Below are 22269 nucleotides of genomic sequence, written 5' to 3' on the forward strand. Positions count from 1 at the left end.
TCCGTTCCCCATGGATTCATCGCCGGCTTCAAAGGATGGGGGTGATCTATATATAAAGGGAGGAAGAGCTCTGTTGAAGGGGGGAAGAGGGGAGTGCTCGGCTGGTCCAAAGAGGGGAGGAGATCGGAAAGAAAAAGGAAAACAGAGCCATGCTCTATTTTTGAAAGAAAGAGAAATAAAAAAATAAGCCCACTGAGCGTGCCACAGGAGGAGTTTTCTGATTTTTTTTTTCTTTCTTCCTTTGTTTTCATGTTTTATTTTGTAGAAGGAGGAAGCATTAGGCTTCCAATCTTCACTTTATTTTTGTACTTGTCCTTTTATGCAATCCATAAATCTCTTTTTATGCAATCTATATTCTAAGTTTCAGTTTCTGTAATTTATTTTATGTGCACTGGAAATCTTATTTAAATATTTTTTCTTGCTGTTTGACCGCTACGCTGCATTAGACTTCGATTCCAAATATATGTCTTTTCGTTATTTTCAAATAGAAAATATTCTCTGGTAGACTAGAGAGTCATTCAATATTCCCGAAGTAATATTTTTTTCTTATTATTCAAAAATCGGCTTTGAATCCGAGTGAATGTTTTGATTTTTATGCAACTCCAATCGCCTCCCTGTGGATCGACCTCTTACGACCACTATTCTTCGAGTAGAAAAGGTAAGAGTATAATTAATTTAAACTTTGTTTGTCGGTTCTAACAGTATTTTCAGGTAAATAGGAATCGGACAACAACAACCACCAAGGCCCAGCAGCCGCTAGACCTTCCCTGTCCGCTCCTCCCTCTCTTCCTTCTTTTCCTTCTTCCTCCTTGTTTTCGGAATGGGATGAAGAACATTAACTTTTAAAGAGTTCATAGTTATGCACAAGAATATTAATTTTTGACCCTTTAACTTGGCTTGTTCCTTCATGAGTCACTTCTAAGCACTCCCAAATTTCTTAAGCAGAGATGCAAGTAGATATTCCATTAAATTCATTTGCATCTAAGGAGCGATATAAAATATTTATGGCTCTAGCATTTAATTGAGCCAATCTTTTATCACGCACATCCCATTCCGTTTCAGATTTAGGAAAAGAGATGCCATCAATCAATTTTGTGGGTGTGTGAGGTCCATTTAATATAACACTCCACGAATCATAATCTAAGGCCTGTATGAAAATGTGCATTTACGCTTTCCATTAAGTATAATTTGTTCTAGCAAATAGTGGGGGTCTGCTTGTGGATTGGCCTTCTACCAAAGATGTCCCAACAGGGGCTGCCATGATCTTTAGCTTTGATGGTTAGATCAACAAAAAATATTAGAGCACCTGCTCTAATACCAATTGTTGCTCAGAGATGCAGCCCAAGAGGGAGGGGGGTGAATTGGGTAAAAAAAATTTTAACCAAATGAACTTTACAATTCAAACTTAAGATGCAGCGAAATGGTTTCTTGCTTAGGTTCTTTGAATACAATGCTTGTTTCCTAATCTTCTGTAGTCAGCGAGCGCACTAGGTACTACCAATAGCCTCCCTTGGTGCGGTGCCTTAGATAACTACTGTGAGTTTATTTGAGGCTAATCCCAGGTACTACCAGTAGCCTTTCCGTTGGGATTATCTCTAAGTGATTAAGCAAAGACCCAAATCACTAAGCAAGATGGGATGTGATTGCATATGAGAAACGCTAAAGCAATTACAATAAGGTAAAGCAGAGAAACAACAATTGCAGCGAGGAAAAGTAAAGCAATCACAAATAAGAAGAATTTTATAGTGGTTCGGTACCAACCTTGCACCTTCGTCCACTTTCCAAGACCTCTTGAGAATTTTACCATAATTACCCCGATTACAGTCCGGTTGTTTTTCAAGCTCACAACCAACTTGTTGTTTTCATTGGATCACAACGAACCCAGTTGGTTTTACGGGCTGACCAACTACAACCTAACCGTTTGTTTTCCGAGCTCATAATCAATCCAGTTGGTTTTACGAGCTTACCAACCAAAACTTATACACCGTCCAATTAAGGTTTGGACAAGACCTTCCCCAAGTTTCAGACCCTACTAAAACTTGTACAAAAGATATTTGAAGTTTAAAGCACAGACTATTGCTCAACAATAAAAGTATAAATACAAATAGTGAGAGGCAATAGTGAGGTCGTTGGTGTAGAAGGATGTCTTGAATGCTTTACCAACTTCCAGAGCTGAGGATTGATGGAGAAAGATTAACTTTAGCACCTTCAATGGTTTGCTCACTTCAATGCTCTGGTTTTTGGGGCTCACTAATGATATTTGGAGTTTGGTAGTTGAGCTTACTTTTAATCCACTTGGTTCTCTTGTATTTATAGCTTGGAGACTCTTAGAAACTATTTTAGAGTCGTTGGAGACGAAATATAGCTGTTAGAGAGGAAAATGAACTAGCCGTTGCCGTGGAAAAATAGCCGTTGCAGCTTCACCCCATCGCCTGGGGTCGACTCCTAACTTCAGGGGTCGACTCGTGTTCCTCACAAGTCGACTCGATAAGTCCCAGAGTCGTCTCTTGCTTGCTTGCGATTTTAGCTGCTCTCTGGATTTCTCTGTACCACTTAAGGGGTCGACTCCTGCAATGTTAGGGTCGAATCGAATTGTCCAGAGGTCGACTCGAATCTGCGTGAGGTCGACACTTAGACTTGGCTGATTTCGACTGTTCTCTGTCTTTGCTCTGTGCCACTTAGGGGCTCGACTTGCCTTGCACTAGGGTCGACTCCAGTTCTTTACAAGACAGCTCGTGAATACCTCGAGTCGGCTCTCTCAGTCGGACAGAAAGCATCTCCTCTGTCTCCTTCTTTGCGGGTTGTCCGGGGTCGACTCATCTTTTGCTGAGGTCGACTCCTGCTCTGCTGGGGTCGACTCATGAGAATCTTGGGTCGACTTGCCCGCTGTTCTTGGCTCTTCTTTTCTTTAACTCTAGCCACTTGGGGTCGACTCGGCTCTTACTGAGGTCGACTCCTTCAGTAATTTGTTCAGTAATTTGATAGCCTTTTACAGAGATCTTGACTTGGTTTTTCTTGATTCTTTGGAGGTCGTAAATGATCTTTTTCCTTTGTGATCTAAACCTTCACACTCAAGTCAAACTCATTAGATTACACTTTTATCTCAATTATTTTGTAATCATCAAAATTCATTCTTTACAGTTAACACCTTCTTCAACTCACTAATGTCGGGTAAACTCTGAAAGATGACCTAAAAGAAAAAAATGCAAAAGAAGTTGTGTACTTGGGATTCTATGGGAATCAGGGCCGTCTAGGGAATACTTTTTAAGATAATATTAAACATCTACAAGGATGAATATCTACTTGCATGGTGTTCTATCTTTGAAAATACAAGATCTAATCCAAGTTTTACGAATCAATATATGTTCATATATCAATTGAGCTTAAGTGCTTGATAAAAAATAGCGGAACAGCCAAGATCCGCCGAACCAGTACCGAGACCCGTACCGGTCGGCGGACGGGTCGGTACCGGCTAGAGGTGATCACGGGCCTTCTGGCCCGCCCAGCCCGCCCAGCTCGGCCCGAAAATTTTCGGGCTTGGGCATTGAAAAAGCGCCCATTGGTCGGGCCTGGGCAGGAAAAGCGGCCCGACCAAAAAAATCGGGCCGGGCCTGGAAACTTTTAAAAATGGCCTGGTTCGGCCCGGCCCGACCATAAAACATTGATATAATATATTAAATTTTTTTTGAGAAACCCTAAAGACTAAAGACTAAAGTCCCCCCCTCCTCTCGCTGAGAGCCGCCGCACACCCCCCCCCCCCCACTCCCTCGCTGAGAGCTGCCGCACCAGGAGGAGCAGCGAGCGACGATGGCGGTCGACGACAACGACGAGGCGGTGATCGCCGCGCTCCGCGCCTCCCGCTCCAACATCGTCTCCATTCTCCGTGCCTCCGCCCGCATGGACAAAGGCCTCGCCGCCGTGGACGCCCGCCTCTCCCTCGGCCTCGACTCCCTGGATGCGGTCACCGAGGCGGTGGCACCGCTACAGTCGCAGGCCATGGCCACCAAGGCCCTCCACGCCCGCATCAACCGCGCCGTACCCCCGGCCCTCTCCCTCCTCCGCAGCTTCGCTCTCGTGGAGTCCCTCCAGCGCCGCCTCCTCCGCCTCTCATCCAGGACCTCCTCCTTACCCCGTCTTCGCGACTTCGTCGACTGCGTGGACCACCTCCGCGAGACCATCGCCGCCGTGGCCATTTTTGGCCATTTCTAGATTCCCAAAAAAAAAAAAAAATTGGCCCTGTCGGGTCGGGCCTGTCGGGTCAGGTTTCGGGTCGGGCCTCTAGGGTCGGGCCTGTCGGGTCGGGCCTGGGACCAGATTTATAAGGTTGGGTCGGGCCTGGACAAAAATTTAAGCCCGACAGTCGGGCCGGGCCGAGTCTGGGCATAGCCATCGGGCCTAATTTCTGCTGTAGAGCCCGGCCCGGCCCGGTTTTGATCAGCTCTAGTACCGGCACACCCAATCATTTTTGTGAGTTTTTCAAGTTCAATTAATTGGTAATCAATCTTTTTGAACTTTTCCAATAATTTTAAGTCTAATTGATAATTTGATATTTTTTTGATGTTTTTTGATGTTTCTATGATTCTGGTTTAACCTAAATGATGCATCTTGTTATTTTAAAATGATACAAAATATAAAATGATTAGTGAGATGTTGCATTCTATAAGAAGCAACATGAAATATCCTCAAATCAAATAGTGAGATAAAAAATATAAAATAATATAATCAATTACATATATCTAAAGTATAACATACATATCGATATTTAAAATCTCGTTGAGAGACGATGCCTCTCGTAGATATCCAGATCATTAGCGTAGTCAGGAGGTACATTAACCCATTTTTTTAACCAAGCGGCATTGTAATCTTGTATGTTCACCCATAAGGAATGCGTTCCGGGTTACAAGCACTCTCGAATCTCTCGCCGAAACTCTGGCTCTGAGAAGTATCCACTGGCTAATAAAATGACTGTGAAGGGGCTCATCCAAATAAACCAATAAAATCTGACTCGTAAGATGCTCCGGGCTACGTAGGGTAGTATCCACCGAAAGATGCCTTAGACGCACTATATCCATATCTATATCCGTATGGATCATAGGTTGTCTGTGGCTGCGGATAATAGACTTCGGTATACGATTTGGAATCTAATATGTTTATGAATTCTACTTCATGTGCGAGGTTATCTGCAGCTGCATCGTGTCCTTCTGAATGACCTCAAGGAGCTTGTATCCTATATATAATCGGATCCTCATGGGCTCCATCAGATCATGCACTGTGGTCTCTGTCCTATATAGCATGCCTAAACTGGAACTCACCAGTGAATCGAAGACCATCCTACGCCTGTCTCATAAACGGTGGTCTTTTGTCCTCCACTCCCTTCTTGCGGCTGTCTCATAAACAGTGAATTAAATGCCACCTTGCGAATGATTCATAGGAAAATCGGTCACTACATGACTTTTTGTCTGAGACATCCTCTCAAAGATATAATCGAGAGATACTTAGACGCAGCTACTATGCTATCCGGTCGACTTGCTCAGGAGGGTGACATACATCCTTCTGGAATAGTCAGACAGAGAGGGGCACGAAGGGTAAGAAGGCACCTGCCTAGCATACCAAAAAAGAAAAACAAAAGGCACCTATAGCACCAATGAAGAGTGTCGAGGAGTCAGTTCACTTAGATTCAGAGACGGAAGCAGTAGTTCTGGGAGTCATGGATCTGCTAGCCAGAGAGGGAGTGGATGATAGAAGACCATCGTTTATAAGATGTTGCAGGTCGGTCTTTGATTCACCGATGAGTCTTAAATTACGCATGTTACACAGGATAAAGACCGCATTGCACGATTTGGTGGAACCCGCGAGGATACGATTGCATATAGGAGATGAGCTTCTCAGGATCATTCAGGAGGATATGATGCAGCTGCAGATGATCTTCACGTGGAGTAGGATCCATAGACATATCAGGTTCCGAGTCTTATACTAGATCCTATTATCTGTAGCTACAGGCAGCCTATGACCTATATGGATATGGATATTGTGGAGTGATTGAATATTCTCCTAGTTGATTTTGATGAGTTCAAAGCACTTGAGTATGTTTTATGTTGTTCTAATGAATTCAATCTAGTGTTTCAGGTGAATCTTTATTAATTTCTGTCTAAGTGCCTTTAGCTTTGGTTTAGAGTCTTTTTGTGAATCTTTATTAATTTCTGTCTAAGTGCCTTGAGCTTTGGTTTAGAGTCTTTTTGTTAAGTATTGAAATCTGTCTGAACCGAAATCTGTCTGAACCAATTTCTGCATCACGAGTCGACCCCTGGACTCTGCGAGTCGACTCCGGGACACTTGAAGTTTCTGGCACAAGCTCGAGTCGACTCTGGAACTCTCCGAGTCGACTCCGATTGAGAACAGATAGAAAGACAGAACGATGGATTTTCGACCCAGAGATCGAGTCAACTCCAAAAGGTTGCGAGTTGACTCCGGTGCTTGGAGAGTCGACTTCAGATGGTCCCGAGTCGACTTCCAGAAGAAGACAGTGAAAACGGCAGAGAATTGATTTTTGAAGACCTGATATCGAGTCGTCTCCAATGGATCCAGAGTCGACTCCCAAATTAGCCGAGTCGACTCCAACAAAGCCCAAGTCGACTCCAACAAAGCCCGAGTCGACTCTGAGGCAGATTAGTTCAAAAAGACAGTGAATCAATTTTTCGGTCTCTGAGAGCGAGACATCTTCTGAAGATCTCGAGTCGCCTCTCAAGTTAGCCGAGTCGACTCCAAGTTAACCCGAGTCGACTCGAGGAAGAAAAACAGAAAATGGGTTCTCTGGATTCCTGAGAACGAGCCGACCCCTAAGTGCCCTAGTCGTCTCTAGTTGTTGGCGAGTCGACTCTAGTTTGGTCCAAGTCGACTCCAGGACAAGGCATGCACTTTAATTCAAATTTGAAACAGTGGCCGAGTCGTCTCAAGTATAGCGCAAGTCGACTCCAGTAATAGCCGAGTCGACTCCAGATCATGCGAGTCGACTCCGATCCCAACGGATATATTGTCAGATTGTGCAGATGGGTCAGAACGGCTCCAAATCAGTCTCTAACGGCTATTTTTCAAAGGGAATCACTTAAATAACCAGAGTGAACAGTTATAGACAACAAGAGAGTTATTCCACTTGAGCATTAAAGTTTTTCAACCACCAAAAGCATCTCAAGAGTGAATCCAAGCAAAAGAAGGGAGAAGTGCATTCAACTAAAACCAAAAAGACTTCCTTCGCATTAAAAGCTCTACCGACTGTTCCCCATCCTCCGGTTCATTCAAGAGGAGACTCAAAAATCGAGAAGTCCCTCTTCCTCATCCCAAATCTGTTTGAGGGCTTCTAACTCAATCTTGTTTATATTGTTTCATATTTGCTTTTCAGAAGCTCTACTTGTGAACTTTAAACTCTTGCTTTTTGTACTTGACTCAATCAGGGGAATGAATCAAGGATTGTAAGGTTTGTTGGTAAGCCAAAGATAAAACCAACGGTGTAAGGTTGTGATTGGTGAACCGGAGAAAACCAACTGGGTTTGTTTGTCACCCCGGGAAAACAATCGTTTGGTTCTAGTCGGTGAGCCTGTCAAAACCGACCGAGTTCGTTGTGATCTCGTGAAAACAACAAATTTGGTTGTGAGCTTGCAAAACAACCGGCTGTAATCCGAGGAATTATAGTGAACTCCCAAGTGCGGCTTGGGGAGTGGACGTAGGAGCAAGTGTTGGCTCCGAACCATTATAAATCTCTCTGTGTTTGTATTGGTCTTTGTCTCTTTCTCTCCCCTCACTCATTGCATCTAGTGATCTAACTAATCCACTTGCAATAGATTTAGTTAATCACTCACCTAATCTTTAATTGGTCAATATTTAATCAAAACCCAATTCAGCCCCTCCTCTTGGGTTGTCTCCTTGGGCAACAAGTAGTATCAGAGCGGGTGCTCTCATATCGATTGGTGTTCCAATCTTTAAACAGAGTAAAAGATTAAGATGACAACCCCATTTGGATCTTCCCTTAGTGAAAGACAATCCACCAATAGGCCACCATTATTCAAGGGTACAAATTATACCTATTGGAAGGCTAGGATGAGAATCTTCATCCAAGCCCAAGACTATGATGTATGGAGCATCATAGTAAATGGACCACACATTCCAACACACACGGTAGATAATGTGTCCATTCCCAAGCTTGAGAAAGATTGGGATGAATTTGATAGAAAAAAAGCACAACTTAATGCTAAGGCAATGAACGTACTATATTGTGCCTTAGAGCCAAATGAATTCAATAGAATCTCTACTTGTATTTCTGCAAAAGAGATATGGGATAGACTTGAAGTGACCCACGAGGGCACAAATCAAGTCAAAGAATCTAAAATCAACATGCTAGTTCACAAATATGAACTATTTAAATGAAATCTAATGAAACCATCTCTTGCATGTTCACCAGATTTACTGATATTGTCAACGGTTTAAAAAGTCTTGGCAAAAGCTACACTAACAGTGATCTTGTCAGGAAGATTCTTTGCTCTTTACCAAGGTCATGGGAAGCCAAGGTCACGGCAATCCAAGAAGCAAAAGACTTGAACACGCTGCCACTCGAGGAGCTTCTTGGATCTCTAATGACGCATGAGCTCGCGATGAAACAACATAGCGAAGAAGAATCCTCCCATAAAAAAAAGGTAATTGCCCTCAAGTCTACTTCTTCTAACAAAGATCTTTCTTGCAGTAGCAGTAGTGAAGAAGAAGACAATGAGGAAGATGAAGAAGAGGCTTTCCTTGTGCGAAAATTCAGAAGATTCATCAATAGGAAGAAGCCCTTCCATAAGAAGAGATTTCCTTCGAGTTTCTTCAATAAGGATAAAGGTAAGAAAAAAGAAAGTGAGGGAATCGGATGCTACGAATGCAAGAAGCGGCGTCATTTCAGAGCCGACTGCCCCTTACTGAAGAAGGTCAACAAGCACAAGAAGAAGAAAGCTCTTCTCACCACCTAGACTGACTCCGATAAGTCATCATCATCATCGGAAGAGGAATAAGAGGAGAAGGCCAATTTCTGCTTTATGGCCAATGAAAATGAGGTAATGTCTGAAACTCATTTGGATTTCACGTTTGAAGAATTGTATGATACTTTTAATGAGCTGATGGATGAATATAGGACAATAACTTTTAAAAACAAAGAACTGGAACTATCTAATCAATCTTACATTCATAAAACTGATAAATTGATTAAGGATAAGGACACTATTATCAAAGAAAATTTAGAACTTAAAATAAGCAACCAACTACTAACTCAAAAAACTGAAACCTTAATTAAAGATAAAGAAAAATTAACTAAAGAAGTTGAAAAATACAAACCTATGGTTGAAAAATTTACCTATAGTTCAGAAAAACTACAAATGATGCTAAATAATCAAAGAGCTGTGTTTAACAAAGCCGGTTTAGGGTACAAACCAAAGAATAAGCAAAAATTACTCAAAAACTTCTTTATGAAAGCCGGAGAAAGCAAACCCAAAAATATAACTTGTTTTTGTTGTGGTAGAGTAAGACATAAAGCTAATGTATGTAACTACAGAAAAATAGAAACTAAAATGAAATTAACAAGAGTTTGGGTTTGAAAAGGAACCACATTAAATAATCATGAAGGACCCAAGAGAACTTGGGTGCCTAAGGTTGATTGATTTCCTTGTGAATAGGAGTATCTTGCGGCCAAGCTCAATAAACAATGTTGGTACTTGGATAGTGGCTGCTCAAGACACATGACGGATGACAAGGAGCAATTCTTCACCCTAGAATCTAAGAAAGGAGGTGTGGTGACTTTTGGAGACAATAACCAAGGTCACATCATTGGTATCGGTAAAATACAAATCACACCTTCAACCCTTGTTGATAATGTTCGGTTTGTAGATGGTCTCAAGCATAATTTACTTAGCGTTAGTCAATTATGTGATAGAGGTTTTGATGTTTTGTTTAAGTCATCTTTATGCATCATAACCAATTCAATTGACAATAGCTTAGTTTTCAAAGGACTAAGACGTGGCAATATTTATGTAGTAGATCTTGATGATCTTGCTAAAAACAGCAACTGCTTAGTAGCTAATGATACTAAGCTCAATGAGGCAAGTTGGTTATGGCATTGTAAATTTGGTCACGCAAGCATGAATACACTGTCTAAATTAATCAAAAGAGATTCTGTGATTGGTTTGCCAAAGCTGAAATTTGAAAAAAATAAAATTTGTAGAGCGTGTCAATTTGGCAAACAATCTAGAAGTTCTTTTAAGTCTATAAACAGTGTTTCTACTACTAGACCTCTTGAGCTACTTCACATGGACCTCTTTGGACCAACTAGGACTACAAGCCTTGGCGAAAAGAAGGATGGTCTTGTCATAGTAGATGATTTTTCTAGATACACATGGGTCATGTTTTTAGCTCATAAAGATGAAGCATTTTCAGTATTTAAGAAATTCCATAAGGAAGTAATTAATGTAAAAAATACTTCAGTTATAGCTATTAGGAGTGATCATGGAACAGAATTTGAAAATCATCTCTTTGAAAAATTTTGTAGTAAATGATAAGTGCTGATTAATCTATAATTTAATATTCTTTTTCCAGCACTTATCAATGTTCTTAAATGGATAACTACTTGTTTTACCATGAAATCGAATAATCATTGAAATAAATTCAAATTACGGTAAGAAGTAAATAATACTTTTCTTAAAACAGACTCTGAATTTGTCTCTCTTCTGGTTGAGATCTTCCATAAAAATATATAAGGAAGAGATTGTGTGACCCGATTTATTAACCTGATGGAGTTGTAATCAAGCTAAGGGTATAATTAAATGGGCTTTGGTCCTGGTTAGATTGAAAGTTATAATATTTGATTAACCCTTTTATTAAGTCACGGTCTGATCTGGTTGAGTTCAATCTGAAGCGGTTCAGCAAGAATTAAATTTAAATGACATTTGGGCTCGAGAACAAGTTTAAGCAAATCAACGATCATGACCCACCTCAAATCCAAAGCCAATTCCCAACCAATTCCTTATCTGCCTTCATATAAAATTTTTAATTTAAAAAAAAATAATAAAAATATATATATATAATATAATAAAAATTAAATATCCACGATTCACTGTTCATATGAACAGTGTTTTCACTGTGGTCGTCACCCAATGGATGATCCGACCCGGCCTCAACTCCTTCTCCACCTCCTGCTGATGGAAAGGTTCTCGTTCTTGCTGCGGCAGGAAGATGAGCTTGCTGAAGGGACACGCCGCTGCACTTGGGCTCAATCTCCTTTGGCTCAGGTGCTGATAAGTGGCTCGACCTTTGGCTGAATGTGGTCCAACCTTACCTGCAATTGACTTGAAGTGGGCGAGCTTAAGTGTGGCTGAATTAGCCTGCTGGGTTGACCCAAGGTTCAGCACTAAGAGGCTGAACTTCAGGCGCCTAATCCTCCTCTACTTGGTTCTGATTTGGATTAGTCAGTCTTCGCCTGCTGAATAGGATCCAATCCTTGGCTGCTGCTTGGTTGGGTTCGAACACAAGTCACACAGGTTACTTCAGAAATTCAGGCGCCCCAAATTGAGCATCACGGCCGAAATTTGCTCCTCCCTCCCGTTCCAGCCACGAGTTCCACGCGACGGATCCACATTTTCAACATCTTCCATGATCTCAGCCTTCGTGATTCACCCATCCAGGCGTCCGCCCTCCCCTTCCGCCCGTGATCCAGTCCTTTCCGTCCGACTGCAAGCGTGATCCCGACGTCCCAACCGCATCCAGCGCCTCCGTTTTCATCCGGATCCAATCCCAGCAGCCATAGCCAGATTCTCCGCACGTTCCCCTTTCTCCCGCGATGCATCCAGCCAGGCATTTTCCGCATTCAAGCACCTGTGGCATCGTCGTCGTCCTCGGGTGTTCCGCCTGCGACCATTCCTCCGTCGATCCCGCAGCCAGCCATTTTCCACATCAGCCCGTTCCAGCAGCATCCAATGACCACACCAGCCACCAGCATCTGCAAATCTCGTCCCGGAATCACAGCATCCGCACCATGATCTTCAGCCCCTCTCCCATCGTCCCAGCGATCTTTCAGCAACCGCGTCCGCGTGCCAATCTTCCGCTCGAAATCCAGCCACGGATTGACGCCCTCCGCCCTCTCCACGCTTGCTGGGGACCTATAAAAGGAGGCCATCGTCCGGTGGCAAAAGGGGGGGAGCTCGGGAGCGCGGTGGAGGAGCTCGGCGGGGAGAAAAAGAAAAAAAATAGGGGAGATCCCCTGTTTCGGTGAAGAAAGAAGAAGAAGAAACCGAGTGGGAGAGATAAAAAAATAAAAAAAGAGAGAAAGGAGGGGGGGGGGGGGAAGAGAAGAGTTTTGGATATTTTGGGAATTATGGGAGGTGATCAATTTCATTTGAAGATGGGAGTTCGTCCGGAAGCCATGCTCGGCTAAACATCTAGTCTAGGGCTGGATGAAGCCCTAGCAATGTATCAGGGCAATTGTAGTTCTTTTTTTTTTATTATTATTTTGGAGCTTGTTTAAATTCTTATTTTCAATGAAATATTTCTTCATGATATTTAAATTTTGAGCATGCTAGTTACTAATCATGTTTGCTAAAGTAGTCTAAGATGATCCATGCCTAGGAAGATGAAGTGTGCTGCATCCTAGATTAGTATACTTAGGTAGACACTTCATGCTACACCGAAGATGGATCTTCCTAACACTCTTTATGCTTTTATTTTAAAAGGCTTGTAGCCAAAATTGCATGCCTCTCCAAAAGATAAAAATTAAGAATACAATCATTGATGCAATGCTATGTGGTGGATTCCAAACCCTAGATCTATTTACTTTGATAAAATTTCAATTCGTACTCATAGATTAATTTAGTTGAATCAAGTTAGCAAATCCTTCTTTTTGATTTATTATTAAAGAAAAATAACTAGCCTCCAATCTCTGTGGACCGACACCCGTAATCACTATCCTACAGGATACGTGCTATTGCATGGTTTTATTTTCAAAATTGAAAGAACCGATCAATTTTTGGCGCCGTTGCCGGGGATTGCTAGCATAGTTATTTTTCTTATTAAAAAAAAAATTATTTAAAAATTAAAAAAAAAACTTTCTTTTAAAAAAAAAAATTTCTATTATTGTTACTTTTCTTATCTTCTTTTTCTCCCTTACTATTTTTTTTTTATTTGATCAGGAATCGAGGAAAAAAATCTGGGATGATCAAAAGGAGAACTGCTGGAAAAGAAATGCTGTAGAGGTTTAAAAAAAAAAAATTGCTGGGGAAATTTCCTTTGGTAACCTCTAAACTTTTCTTATTTAAATTAATTATTGGTTTGAAATTTTGTGGTGATTGATTGATTTTAATTATAGCAAAATTGTGAATGCATGCTTGAAACGCATACACAAATCAATTTGCACATAGTAAGGGCAATCACCCCAACAAGATAAGAGCCGGATTTCATCACCGGACTCTTGCCCAACTTAGGTGAACTCAATCTCACATAGTGTCATCTTTAATTTAAATCAATTAGACGTTGGCCCCTAGGGACATTCGAGCTCAATAGGACGAAGATCACCGAAGGTTGCACCAATTTCGCTCTGTGGCTTAGTTGATGTCTAGATAAGCTTTGTCCCTATAAGGGAGACAGTTCATCTGTTCGAGGCAAGTGGGTTTTAAGTGGGACCTTTGCGAACGCATCGTGACCCCTCCACTTACCTGGGAGCTTACCTGGTCAACTCGGTTCATTAGACCGGATTGGAGGCTTAGGTGCCCTCTTCAAACCAGTTAGGAGCTGTCTAGTGATTTTAGGACAAATCAAGGACTGATGTGTTTTTCTTTTATTGCATGCTTGACTGATCGAGTACTAATGTATGCAAGGGAGTCGTTCTAGAGTACGTGACCTATTACCTTTTGACCCTGAAATAGAACGAACCCTTAGGAATATTCGAGCTAAGATCAAAACATTAGAATCATCCCTACCTCCTGAGATGGCTGAAGAACAACCCAAACTCCTGAGGGAGTACTTTACTCCCACCATTTACACTTCCCCATCTTGCATTCGATTACCTGAAGTAGCAGCGGTACAATATGAAATAAAGTCTAGTGTGATCCAAATGCTTCCATCTTTTTATGGGCTCACCAATGAAGACCCAAAAAAAACACCTAGATGAATTCCTTGAGATTTGCACCACTGTCAAGATTCAAAATTTCACTGATGATGCTTTAAAACTTAGGTTATTCCCCTTCTCCCTTAAAGATAGAGCCAAACAATGGCTGAATTCTTTAGAAGCTAACTCAATTCGTTCTTGGGATCAAATGCAACAAGAATTCCTTAAAAAATACTTTCCTATAGGAAGAACGAACCAGTTTAGACGTGCCATTACAAGCTTCTCCCAAACCGAGGGAGAAGAATTTCATGAAACTTGGGAGAGATTTCGGGACCTAATCCGTAAATGCCCTCATCATCAAATACCTAAGTGGCAGCTAGTGCAATGTTTCTATGACGGTTTGACGGAACGAAACCGTCAGATGATCGATGCTGCATGCGGGGGGACTTTCATGCTTCGAAATGAGCATGAAGCATGGCAATTATTTGAAAATCTTAATGAAAACTCCCTCCACCATGCTTCATGTTCTCGTCAAGCACCCCCGAATTTTCAAACAAAAGGGGCCATTTGTGAAATAAGTCATTCTATGGACCTGTCTAGCAAGGTAGATGCATTGTCCCATAAGATTGACCAACTAATGATAGGAGGACATGTCGTTAGCTCTTCCCAAGCACAAGTGTGTGCTATCTGTTCTAGCCCATCGCATCCAATTCATGAGTGCTCCTCAGCACCCCAATATCCCGAACTCGTGCAAGAACACATCAATGCTGCCCAAACACAGCCCAGACCGGGTAATGATCCATTTTCCAATACATATAATCCGGGATGGCGGAATCATCCAAATTTTTCTTGGAGGCAGCAAGCTTCTAATACCTCCCAACCCTTCTCCCAAAATTTTCAAAACCCTCAGAATTTTCATCCCTACCGTCCCTCAACCCAATTTCAGCATCCTCCTCCTCCAACCCAAAGAAATACAGCCTTTGAGGAGAAGGTGTTGACTGCCCTTCAAGGTTTGGAGGCAAATACACAACTATTGCACTCTCACACACAATCAATTGCTAAGCTAGAATCCCAAATGGGTCAACTAGCCAATGCATTAAATAAACGAGAGGAAGGTAAGCTTCCAAGTCAACCAATGAGTAATCCAAGGGGACAATACGTGGCTCAAGAAACCCGACTAAATCATGAGCAAGCCAATGCTTTGACTACCCTAAGGAGTGATCGTATAATAGATAATAAGGTTGGGGGAGTAACAATAAGGAAGATGAAGAAGAGGAGAGGAATGTTTCACATGAAAACCCAAAACCTTCTTCAGCTAGTCCACCATCTGTCACAACCCATACTCCAAAGGCTCCATTTCCTGAAGCACTTAATGCACCCACTCCCTTTGGCAAGAAGGGAACTTCACTAGAAGAGATGATGGAGGTGTTCAAACAAGTTAAAATCAACCTTCCACTTCTTGATGCCATCAAACAAGTTCCCTCCTATGCCAAATTTCTCAAAGACCTTTGCACCCAAAAGCGAAAATCTAGGACACATGTGCCTAAAAAGGTCTTACTTACTGAACAGGTAAGTTCCATTCTCCAATACAACACCCCTCCAAAATTCAAAGATCCTGGCGCTCCCACTATTTCCTGTGTCATAGGAGATAACTCCATTGACCGAGCGCTCTTAGATCTAGGGGCAAGTGTGAATCTTCTACCCTATTCAGTCTATGAGAAATTTGGGTTAGGTGAATTAAAACCTACCTCGGTGTCCTTACAATTGGCTGATCGATCTGTGAAGATACCACGGGGGATGATTGAAGATGTTCTTGTCAAGGTAGACAAATTCTATTTTTCAGTAGATTTTATCGTCCTTGACATAGAACATGTGCCCAACCTAAAAAAACAAATCCCTGTGATTCTTGGTCGTTCCTTTTTAGCGACAGCCAATGCATGTATCAACTGTAGAACCGGGGCAATGGATATATCATTTGGGAACATGAAAATTAAGTTGAATGTGTTTCATGCCGCTGACCAACATGTGAGGAAAGACGAGTGTTGCCTAATTGATGAAATGGATGATCTTGTAGAGGAAGCCCTTCCCTATATCTTAGCAGATGACCCCTTAGAGGCATGTCTGGCCCATTTTGACATTGACAACTTTGATATAGATAAGGCCATAGAAGAAGTTAACATCATACTTGACAATCAATCTCCTGTGAGTTCCCTTCCTTGGAAGAGCCGACCTGAACCTCTTCCTCCCATTGCTAGCGTGCCACTTTGTCCTTCCATTGATTCACCACCTAAACTTGAGTTAAAGCCACTTCCAACAAATCTTAAGTATGCCTTTCTAGGACCAGAAGATAGCCTCCCTGTAATCATCGCAGCCAACTTATCTATTGAATAGGAGGGTAAACTTTTGAGGGTGCTAGAAGAGAATAAACATGCCATAGGATGGTCTGTAGCCAATTTGAAAGGGGTTGACCCCTCTGTTTGCATGCATCGAATTCATCTCGAAGATGATGCAAAGCCCACCCGAGAAATGCAAAGAAGACTCAATCCTAACATGAAGGAGGTAGTCAAGAAAGAAGTGGTGAAGTTATTAGATGCCGGAATCATTTATCCAATTTCTGATAGTAAGTGGGTGAGTCCGACACAAGTGGTACCCAAGAAATCAGGTATCACTGTGGTTGAGAATACGGAAGGAGAATTAATACAAACACGCACAACCACGGGTTGGCGCGTGTGCATTGACTATAGAAAACTTAACTCAATGACTAGGAAGGACCATTTTCCTCTACCTTTCATAGATCAAATTTTGGAACGGTTGGCTGGTCAAGGTTTTTACTGCTTCTTAGATGGTTATTCTGGATATAACCAAGTACCTGTCTACCCGGATGATCAAGAGAAAACCACCTTTACTTGCCCATTTGGGACATTTGCATATAGGAGAATGCCTTTTGGACTATGCAATGCACCCGCAACTTTTCAACGATGCATGATGGCCATTTTTTCAGATATGGTGGAAAACTTTCTAGAAGTGTTCATTGATGATTTCTTAGTTTTTGGCCTATCTTTTGATGATTGTCTAGACAATTTGACCTTAGTTTTGAAAAGATGTAAGGAGACCAACCTAGTACTAAGCTGGGAAAAGAGCCATTTTATGGTTCAAGAAGGCATAGTTTTAGGACACGTCGTGTCCAAGAGGGGCATTGAAGTAGATAAAGCCAAAGTCGATCATATTTCCAATCTTCCTCCACCAAAAACTGTGAAACAAATCCGATCATTCCTTGGCCATGCTGGTTTCTATCGTCGCTTCATTCAGGATTTCAGTAAGATTTCCAAATCCTTGTGCAATCTTCTTGCCAAGGACACTCCCTTTGTCTTTGATAAAACATGCGAGGAGGTATTTGAAAATCTTCGCTCGAAATTGACTACTGCACCTATCATACGGCCCCCTAATTGGACCCTTCCATTTGAACTAATGTGTGACGCATCCGACTATGCCATTGGGGCAGTTTTAGGGCAACGGCTAGATAAGGTACCTCATGTCATCTACTACGCTAGTAAAGCACTCTCAGATGCACAATTGAACTACACCACCACTGAGAAAGAATTGCTAGCTGTAGTATTCGCGCTAGACAAGTTTCGATCTTACCTATTAGGATCCAAGGTTACCGTATTCACTGATCATGCTGCCCTTCGACACCTTCTTGCAAAGAAGGATACCAAACCCCGTCTGATTCGATGGATTCTTTTACTACAAGAATTTGACCTAGAAATTCGTGACAAGAAAGGAACTGCAAATGTCGTAGCGGACCACTTATCTAGGATTCTTCTTGAGCCCTCTTGTAAAAATACCTCATCCTTACACGATTCTTTTCTAGATGAACAATTATTTGAGGTACAAAGAATAAAAACGCCATGGTTTGCAAACATAGTGAATTACCTTGCCATAGGACGAATTCCTGATGATTGGTCAACTCAAAATAAGAACCGATTCTTTTCACAAGTAAAGTTCTATTATTGGGATGATCCTGATTTATTCAAGTATTGTCCCGATCAAGTCATCCGTCGATGTGTCCCTGAATGTGAATTTCAAAGTATTCTTTCATTCTGCCATTCACAAGCTTGTGGGGGACATTTTGGGGTAGAAAAACTGCAGCAAAAGTTTTACAAAGTGGATTTTATTGGCCCACACTTTTCAAAGATGCCCATAACTTTTGCCAAACTTGTGAACGGTGCCAACGAATGGGTACCATCTCTCGTAGAGATATGATGCCTCTCAATCCTATTTTAATTGTAGAAATCTTTGATGTCTGGGGTATTGACTTCATGGCCCTTTCCCACCATCCTTTGGTTTCAAATATATTCTGGTAGGGGTAGATTATGTTTCAAAATGGGTAGAAGCTGTCGCCACTAAAACTAATGACCACAAGGTTGTGATTAAATTTTTACATGAAAACATCTTTTGTCGTTTTGGTGCACCCCGAGCCATTATCAGTGATGGGGGATCTCATTTTTGCAACCGATCTTTCGAGGCTTTGGTTCGCAAATATAACATCACCCACAAAGTTGCTACCCCATACCATCCCCAAACGAGTGGACAAGTCGAGGTGTCCAATAGAGAGTTAAAACACATCTTAGAGAAAACGGTACGTTCCGATAGAAAAGATTGGTCTCAAAGGATAAATGATGCACTCTGGGCTTACCGTACCGCCTACAAAACTCCTATTGGCATGTCTCCCTACCGATTAGTTTTTGGAAAAGCTTGTCACTTACCGGTAGAACTTGAACATAGAGCTTTCTGGGCTATAAAAAAGTTTAACTTAGACATGGCAGTAGCTGGTCCTAACCGAAAACTCCAACTAAGTGAACTTGAAGAATTGCGCAATGAGGCCTATGAAAATGCTAAAATTTATAAAGCAAGAACTAAGGCTTTTCATGATAAAAATATTAACCGTAAGTCCTTCGAACCTGGTCAAAAGGTTTGGCTGTTCAATTCCAAGTTGCGACTCTTCCTGGGTAAACTTTGCTCTAGGTGGGATGGACCATTCATAGTGAAAAAGGTTTCTCCTTATGGTGCAGTAGAGATCCAACACCTCAATGGTGGACATGTTTTAAAAGTCAATGGCCAAAGATTAAAACCTTATGTAGACTGTGTTGCCGACGGGCAATTGATCGAATACCTTAATTTAACGAACCCTGTTTATCAAAATAATTAAGGACCCACTGTGTCTGGCTGAAGACAATAAACTTAGCGCTTAATGGGAGGCAACCCAATTCTCTTAGATTATTTCTTAACATTGAGGACAATGTTAGGTTTAGGTTTGGGGGTATTCATCTTGATTTTCATCAAAAAAAAAAATAAAAATAAAATAAAATAATAGTAATAATAAAAAAATCATCTTTTTTTTAAAAAAAATAAAAATAAAAATATTTTTTTAAAAAAATGTGTTTATTTCCATTTTTTATATAAAATAATAATAATAAAAAAGTTGTTGTTTAAAAAAAAAAACTAATTTATATACATTTATGCGAGAATGATAAACACACATGGTATATAAAATCTAAAAAGCCCAATGACTAGTGGGAAGTAATACAAATTTAAGTTCTTTTTATTAAGTCTCTCTTAGGGAGTTGTAAGCTAATTAATACTTTGGAATTTCACTACACACTGGCCGACTCTTCTAAGGTCTAGGCTCGACATTATGTTGAGAGTATGGTAGCAACCTTGGACCCTGATGAATCATACTTATCTAATCCAAAAAAAAAAATCATCAATAATAATGGATTTAGTCAGGAACATCGAAAAGGGCTACCTATTGTCAAAGGTCAAGTGGGCTTGTGATGAGGACTCCGAGCATAAGTCCGTAGGGGAGTCTTGATGCCCGACACCTTATGCCAACTGGTGTGAGAGTTGTCGACTGATTGCTCGTTACACGGAGAAATCACCACAAGAGTAAAAGTGCACAATTTATATATCTTTCTTAAAAAAAGAAAAGAAAAAAAAAGAAAAAAATGCTGTATTGATCGAAAAGACAATAGTGTGAAAGCCGTCGTTGTAAAAATTCGAGTAAACTGGAATATTACAGATAAAGCCCGTGAGGTACTAAAGTAAACATCCACAACTCTCGAAATCCTGCAGATAAGATGATTTTGAATCAGTGAGTAGGTTCCTTCGACCAATCCTTGGAAACTACTGGTATTAGCAATATTTTGGAGATCCGAACTCTTAGCTTGGGTACGGTCCAGATTTCACCGAGCACTCCAGTATAAATAAGTCTTACAACTCCCTAAAAGGAAACTTAATGACTTTAACTTAGATTGGGCTGACTTAGTAAATAAAACCGTGTGTGCTTTGAAATTCTTATCATTTATGTATCTTAGATAATAATAATAATAATAAAAGAGAGTTTTTGAAAATCTTAGCTAGTATGCATTTGGAATTCGATTTTCACTTCATAGATCAATCGATCTAATAAAAAAATAATAAAAAAATAAAAAATAAAAAAAATATAATAATAATAAATAATAATAAAAAAAATGATGATTTATTGAAGTTTGTGGGTATCTTCACTGAAAACTCTCACGAGACTATAACTCGTCCACTAGGGTAACCTAGGGGTTTAAAGCCATGTTGCATATGGTAAATGCAATCGCGATGCCTGCGAAAGTGAGTTAGAGTTTTTCTTTTCTAATTTTATTTTGCTCGAGGACTAGCAAAACATAGGTTTGGGGGTGTGATAAGTGCTGATTAATCTATAATTTAATATTCTTTTTCCAGCACTTATCAATGTTCTTAAACGGATAACTACTTGTTTTACCATGAAATCGAATAATCATTGAAATAAATTTAAATTATGGTAAGAAGTAAATAATACTTTTCTTAAAACAGACTCTGAATTTGTCTCTCTTCGGGTAGAGATCTTCCATAAAAATATATAAGGAGGAGATTGTGTTGACCCGATTTATTAACCTGATGGAGTTGTAATCAAGCTAAGGGTATAATTAAATGGGCTTTGGTCCTGGTTAGATTGAAAGTTATAATATTTGATTAACCCTTTTATTAAGTCACGGTCTGATCTGGTTGAGTTCAATCTGAAGCGGTTCAGCAAGAATTAAATTTAAATGACATTTGGGCTCGAGAACAAGTTTAAGCAAATCAACGATCATGACCCACCTCAAATCCAAAGCCAATTCCCAACCAATTCCTTATCTGCCTTCATATAAAATTTTTAATTTAAAAAAAATAATAAAAATATATATATATAATATAATAAAAATTAAATATCCACGATTCACTGTTCATATGAACAGTGTTTTCACTGTGGTCGTCACCCAATGGATGATCCGACCCGGCCTCAACTCCTTCTCCACCTCCTGCTGATGGAAAGGTTCTCGTTCTTGCTGCGGCAGGAAGATGAGCTTGCTGAAGGGACACGCCGCTGCACTTGGGCTCAATCTCCTTTGGCTCAGGTGCTGATAAGTGGCTCGACCTTTGGCTGAATGTGGTCCAACCTTACCTGCAATTGACTTGAAGTGGGCGAGCTTAAGTGTGGCTGAATTAGCCTGCTGGGTTGACCCAAGGTTCAGCACTAAGAGGCTGAACTTCAGGCGCCTAATCCTCCTCTACTTGGTTCTGATTTGGATTAGTCAGTCTTCGCCTGCTGAATAGGATCCAATCCTTGGCTGCTGCTTGGTTGGGTTCAAACACAAGTCACACAGGTTACTTCAGAAATTCAGGTGCCCCAAATTGAGCATCACGGCCGAAATTTGCTCCTCCCTCCCGTTCCAGCCACGAGTTCCACGCGACGGATCCACGTTTTCAACATCTTCCATGATCTCAGCCTTCGTGATTCACCCATCCAGGCGTCCGCCCTCCCCTTCCGCCCGTGATCCAGTCCTTTCCGTCCGACTGCAAGCGTGATCCCGACGTCCCAACCTCATCCAGCGCCTCCGTTTTCATCCGGATCCAATCCCAGCAGCCATAGCCAGATTCTCCGCACGTTCCCCTTTCTCCCGCGATGCATCCAGCCAGGCATTTTCCGCATTCAAGCACCTGTGGCATCGTCGTCGTCCCCGGGTGTTCTGCCTGTGACCATTCCTCCGTCGATCCCGCAGCCAGCCATTTTCCACATCAGCCCGTTCCAGCAGCATCCAACGACCACACCA

At 41.3% G+C, this 22269-nt stretch overlaps 1 non-coding gene across 1 annotated transcript; it reads right to left on the minus strand.

Annotated features, from left to right (window-relative positions):
- Positions 1 to 14367: 14367 nt before the first annotated feature.
- On the minus strand, positions 14368 to 14473 carry LOC148702264 (small nucleolar RNA R71). Its single transcript, XR_015969567.1, has one exon. It is a non-coding gene; the product is annotated as a small nucleolar RNA R71 (small nucleolar RNA).
- Positions 14474 to 22269: the final 7796 nt, after the last annotated feature.

The sequence above is a fragment of the Phoenix dactylifera genome, chromosome 10 (assembly GCF_051530095.1).
Source record: "Phoenix dactylifera cultivar Ajwa chromosome 10, Ajwa_hap1_PhDact_Kaust_v1.1, whole genome shotgun sequence".
NCBI classification, from domain to species: domain Eukaryota; kingdom Viridiplantae; phylum Streptophyta; class Magnoliopsida; order Arecales; family Arecaceae; genus Phoenix; species Phoenix dactylifera.